Here is a 6,646-nt window from a genome sequence, read left to right as displayed (position 1 = left end):
CCCTCCCCCTCTCTCTCGCTGCCGCGCCCCCCCTTCTCTCTCTCCCCCCCCTCCTCTCTCGCTGCCGCCTCTCTCTCTCCCCTCCCCTCCCCTCCCTCCCCCCCTCTCCTCCCCTCTCTCCGCTGCCGCGGTAGCGGCCTCCCCCCCTCTCTCTCTCTCCCCCCCCCTCGCGGCTTCCCCCCTCTCTCCCCTCTCTTCCCCCCCCTCCCCCTTCTCTCCCCCCTCCCTTTCTCTCCCCTCTCTTCCCCCCCCCTTCTCTCCTCTCTCTCCCTCTCTCTTTCTCTCTCTCTCTTTTGCTGCCAAGGCAGCAAGACTCTCTCTCTTATAATCTCTCTCTAAAAGTCTTTCCTTCACTTTTCTCTCTCTAAGTTCTCTCTCTATAATAAAATTTCAAAGAATACAAATTTAAAAAAAAGTACTTGGAAAAAAGTTGAGATCTATGCTTGTGCTTGCTTTTGCTCTTCCTCCTCTTTTTGCTTCTCCTCTTGCTCTTCCTTGTTGAAATGAGAGAAACAATGAGAGAAGGAGAGTATATATAAGAAAAACTAGGGTTTTAAGTGCTTCTCTCTCATTGGTCCTTCTATAACATTATCTCCTCTCCCATTGGCCTCTCTATTAGATTATCTTCTCTCTCACTCCCATCCTCCCACCCCATTCCCACTCCCACCCCCATCCTCCCACCCCACCTCCCCCATTCTCACTCCCACGCCCACGCCCATTCTTTCACCTTCCCCATTCCCACTGCCTCTCCCACTCCCATCCTCCCACCCCACCCCTCCCACTCCCACCCTCACCCCACCCCCACCTCCCCCATTCCCACTCCCACTCCCACTCCCATTCTCCCACCCTTATCCTCCCACCTCACCCCTCCCACTCCCATCCTCCCACTCCCTCTCCCACTCCCACTCCCATTTTCCCACCCCCCCACCTCCCCCATTCCCACTCCCACTCCCATTTTCCCACCCCCCCCACCTCCCCCATTCCCACTCCCTCCCCCATCCTCCCACCCCACCCCTCCCACTTCCACCCCCACCTCCCCCATTCCCACTCCCATCCTCCCACCTCACCCCTCCCACTCCCACTCTCCACCCCTCCCACTCCCACTCCCATCCTCCCACCCTCACCCCACCCCCACCTCCCCCATTCCCACTCCCTCTCCCACTCCCACTCCCATTCTCCCACCCCCACCCCCACCCCCACCTCCCCCATTCCCACTCCCTCTCCCACTCCCACTCCCATCCTCCCACCCCCACCCCCACCCCCACTGCCCCCATTCCCACTCCCTCTCCCACTCTCCCTTTCTCCCACTACCACCCTCCCACACTCCCTTTCTCCACTTTCCCACTCTCCCTTTCTCCCACTACCACGCTCCCAACTATCAATTCCACTATCACTTATGAATTCTAATTAAAACTATTACTTAAATAAATGATATTACTTGAAAACACTCATAGGATTTAAGGTTTAGGATTTCGTGGTTTGGGTTTAGGATTTGGGGTTTGGTGAGTTAGGGTTTAGGGTTTGTGAGTTAGGAATTAGGGTTTGTGAGTTAGGGTTAGGGTTTAGGGTTTGTGAGTTAGGGTTTAGGGTTTGGTGGTTTGGATTTAGGGTTTGGGGGGTAGGGTTTAGGGTTTAGGGTTTAAGATTTGGGAGTTAGGGTTTAGGGTTCAAGGTTTGAGGGTTAGGGTTTGGGGGTTAGGGTTTAGAGTTTGGTGGTTTGGGTTTAGGGGGTAGGGTTTAGGGTTTAGGGTTTGGGGGTTAGGGTTTAGGATTTAGGGTTTAGGGTTTAGGGTTTCGGGGTTAGGGTTTAGGGTTTGGGAGTTAGAGTTTAAGGTTTAGGGTTTAGGGTTTGGGGTTTAGGTTTTAGGGTTTAGGGTTTAGGGTTTGGGAGTTAGGGTTTAGGGTTTGGGGGTTAGGGTTTAGAGTTTAGGGTTTGGGGGTTAGGGTTAAGGGTTTAGGGTTTAGGGTTTAGGGTTTAGGAGTTAGGGTTTAGGGTTTAGGGTTTAGGGTTTGGGAGTTAGGGTTTAGGGTTTGGGGTTTAGGGTTTAGGGTTTAGGGTTTGGGGGTTAGGGTTTAGGGTTTGGGGGTTAGGGTTTAGGGTTTAGGGTTTAGGGTTTGGGAGTTAGGGTTTGGGGTTTGGGGATAGGGTTTAGGGTTTGGGGGTTAGGGTTTAGGGTTTAGGGTTTGGGAGTTAGGGTTTAGGGTTTAGGGTTGTTATTGGTTAGGGTTGAGGGTTGAGGGTTTAGGGTTTAGGGTTGTTTTGGTTTAGGGTTTAGGGTTTAGGGTTTAGGGTGGTTATTGGTTTACAGTTGTTATTGGTTAGTATCTAATTAAATTTTCAAACAAGTTCTAGATTTTTAAATCATTAATAAAGTAGATTATTGAGAAGAGACTATTGTTCTTTATAATGGTTGTTACAGCTTGTTTGCAAAGGAAACTCACAAAGGAGATGGCTACAAAATTTATTCCGGGGATGGAGGTGATTTTATGTTGCAAAAGAGAAGTAGTTGCATTTGCTACAATCCATGAAAGTGATCCAAATTCTATTTGTTACTTTAGAAGACTTGGCGAAGATAAGGTGGCGGTTATCGTATCAAGGATTCTTAGTGCACATGTTGAGCTAAAGCATAAGTGTGGGGATATGGAAATCCTTGGAGATGTTATGCCCTATAATACTTCCAACAAAGCATTTATTGCATGGGACAGAGATGAGACTTATCCAACACATGTCATCAGGAATACAAAGTGCATATCTTTGGATTTTAGAGTGGGAGATATTTTACAAATTTTATCATTTGCAAATAAGTATGTAGCAGAAGGTCAAGTCTTGGGATTTGAACAAGTTGAACACTGGACATTTGCGCAGATGAGAATTCAAAAAGTTACTGATGATGGTATGGATGATAACTCAATGTCATTGGATGGTCCCTACTATGAGGTAGGTAAGGATTTGAGATGGAGCATGCAATTTTTAAAGATTGGAAAGACTCGGCATGTGGTTTTTAATGATAAACATAATGTATACTACAACATCAAAGAATTGAAAGAATATGCCAATGTACCAAGCTCTATTCCTTCAGAGATGGATGATTCCAATGCACTCAACTATAGCATTGACGTCTTATCAGAAGTCGATGAGTTCATTGGTACCGAGAAAGAAAAATATTTCACAAGTGATGCCTTATCCGAGGTGGATGAGTTCATGCACATTGAGAACTTGGGCAAAGATGTCAAAAGTGTTATATTTTCAAGCATGGATGGCTTCATGGATACTGATAAAGTTCTTGGAGTCAAAGCAGGTAACTATGGAATTATGGAAATCATGCACGATAGTATAATGAGTGATGTTCTCTCTGGAGTAGAGGAGTTTCAAGACTATGGAGTTATGAAATCCATAGAAAGTGCATCAATGAGCGATGTTCTCTCAAGAATAGATGAGTTTGAAGATCATTCTGGACACTCTATCACCACTGACTATGGAGTTATGAAATCCATAGAAAGTGCATCAATTAGATGAGTTTGAAGATCATTCGGGACACTCTAATGCCATTGTGACAAGTGGTTCTACGATTGTATCAAAAGTAGGGATGAGATCAACAAAGGACTATTCGGTGTTTGACTTTGATTGTGAACTTGTAAATGTTACAAATGGTTTGACGAATGTATCAAAAGCAAGGATGACATCAACAAAGGAATATTCAGTATTTGACTGTCAAAGTGATAAGATCAAGGATGCAACATCTCATGAAAACAACGTGACAAATAAATCTTACAAGGAGAACTACACAAATCCAAATAAGAATGTACAGAAGGTCCCAAAACGGACATACAGATGCATGAAAAGACAACGAGTGCAGGCAGATCCAGAAAAGCAACCAAAGAGAATAAGAGTAATGAATGAAGATGTTATGCTAAAAGCAATGCGATCTACATGCTGTAAGCATACATGTATGCGATCCATTAACTTACATGACATCAAGGGTTGTAGAGAACATGTCTGGCAAAGGAAAGGAAGCAGAAGAAATGAATACCTACTCACGAGAATGTCTTGCTTTCTTGTAAATGATAAGAGAAGGCGAAGTTCAGGACATCAAATAAGGCCTCTTATAAATGGAAAAAGTATATGCAATAATGCATATCGCATTATTACAGGATTATCACATGGCACATATTGGAATTTGGCTAATAAAGCAAAGTATGGAGTTAAATTTAACATTCATGGAAACATAGGAAGGCCTTAAACAAGAGCCTCAACGGTTGCGGCAACAACAATTTTGAAAGATTACATTTATGAAAATGCTTTACCGCAACCCCACCTATCAGAAATGCATCTTTCGATAGGTTTGACAAAAAAAGAAGTATTTAACTCTATTGGAGAAACACAAAGGCAAAGAGGGCATGCACCGGCATCTTTTCATACTTTGTATACTCTTTGGAAAAAAAGCTTTGGACATGTTAAAATCCCAAAGAGGCAAAAAATGTCAAAGTGCAACGACTGTGATGATCTAAAGCGAGCACTTGAGAGTGCAACATCTCCAGAACAAAAAGAAGCTTACAAAAGAAAGAGAGAATTTCATCATGGACTTGTTCGACATTCTAGAATAAAATATGCATTTTGGAAGGAGCAAGCTATTTCTCACCCAAATGAGTACATGTGCATTATTGTAGATGGTATGGATCAAAATACAACAACATTACCTCGATTCGTTAACACTCCACCTAAGCTACAAGGCAAATACTTTTTAAAGACACATCTATATGGAGTGTTAGTGCACGGATTTAAGTTTTTTGCAGACATATGGATTGATTCCTTGCATCTACACGATAGCAATCAAGTTGTAACATCCGTTATGAAGGCAATTCACAATGTACATGCAGAAAAAGGTCGCCTACCAGCAACTTTGAGAGTACAAGCAGACAATTGCGGACTAGAGAATAAGAATGTACTCTTCTTTGCATTTTGCTCAATGCTAATCGCTCATAGAATCTTCAATGAGATTGAAGTTGGGTTTTTGTTGGTTGGGCACACACATGAGGATATCGATCAGGTATTTAGCACAGTTTCAAGAGAACTAAAACACAAGGACATGGAGACAATGGATGACTTGATAAGAAAATGTGGGAGGCAAGTTGGTGGCCGTAAGGAAGGAACAGTATGCTCAATGGTTGAGAGGATGTATGATTGGAAGAGCTTTATTCTACCTTTCATACAAAAAGGTGGTGATGCCCTGATTGGTCATAGCGCTCCACACTATTTTTGATTTTTCTTAAAGGATGAAAAACCAGTGATGCAATGGCAACACTATTCTCTTGATACAAAATGGGAACCTGAAGAACCTTACTCTCTCTTAACTTCAATCCTGAGCAAAGAAATGCATCCAACATGGGCTCCTATAAAAGAATTCAGCGAGAAATCCAAAGGTGAAATAGAAGGCTTAAAAGATTTTATTGCATACAAAGAGGAAATGCTCCGGAGATTTCCTAATTGGAAGCCCTCTTGGAAGGAACACACTACTGTTGTAATTAGCAAGACCTACCAATTGATAAAGGACCTTGCAAAAATGCGAGAAGATGATATTAAGGTAGAACGACCTTTATTTTGGCCAAATGTTGGTAATGACTTGCGTCCAGCATGTGGTCTCTTTGAAATGAGTTTGAATCGTTGCTCCCACGTCCATATTGTGGACCCAAGAAGAGAGAGTTTATGCCACAAATAGACATAGATGTCCATTGTTTTGTTGCAGTTCGACCATCAGATGATGAACATGAGAACGTGAAGTTTTGGGTTGCGAAAGTAGTTGACGTGAGCATGGATGACCGGGGGAGAGCTACAATATTTACAGTGGTATGGTATGAGCCAAGGGGCAGGAAGGAGAACCAAGATAACAGTACATTGTATAGTAGTTGTCTGAAAAAGGAATGGGTCCCAAACCATGAAGCAATTTCAAGACTTTCCACAGAGATAGTCATAGTATCCTGGAAATCAAGGTCAAAGAAAACAAAGAAGCACATGGGGTATGATGTAGAAGACAAAATAAAATTACCGCAACCAATTATTACGCACATTACAGAGTTCACAAAGATGCTCGCTCGGGAGGAAGTAGAAGGAGATAGTGCAAATGAAGAATGCCCATGATAACACCATTCAAATATCGAGAAAGAGTGAAGGTGGTGGTGGTTGTCAAATGAGAGTGAATGAAGATGACACCCAAGCAACAAGTGACGACAGAAAGGACATTCTGAACAAGCAAATGTTTGGATCGCTCATTTCTGTAATCATGATAGAAAAGGACATTCAAACAAGCAAATGTTTGGATCGCCCATTTGTACTAAACTCATTGTAAAGGAAAAATTAAATTATTGAAAAGGCCACAGGAGATCCTTTGTACAAAGACTCATCCAGAGCAATATTTGTTGTAAAACTTATGACATGATAATGTAAAATTGCAAGCATAGCTATTGCTATTTTTTGGAGTACAAAAGAGGCTTCCATCATGTCTCATGTCTATATAAACCTTTTAATTTCTTGAATATTCAAGAGTGTTATAGTTTTCTGCATTGAAAGTAAAAAGAGTCTTACAGGTCTCTTATGTATACATTTTTAAAATGTTGTGAATCCTCAATAGCATGGTTTTTCATGGATTTA

The sequence above is a fragment of the Dipteris shenzhenensis genome, chromosome 25, assembly GCF_047967505.1.
Source record: "Dipteris shenzhenensis isolate YYH24624 ecotype China chromosome 25, Dip_SZ_1.0, whole genome shotgun sequence".
NCBI classification, from domain to species: domain Eukaryota; kingdom Viridiplantae; phylum Streptophyta; class Polypodiopsida; order Gleicheniales; family Dipteridaceae; genus Dipteris; species Dipteris shenzhenensis.
The sequence above is the reverse complement of the archived record's forward strand: the minus strand, read 5'-3'. Positions refer to the sequence as shown.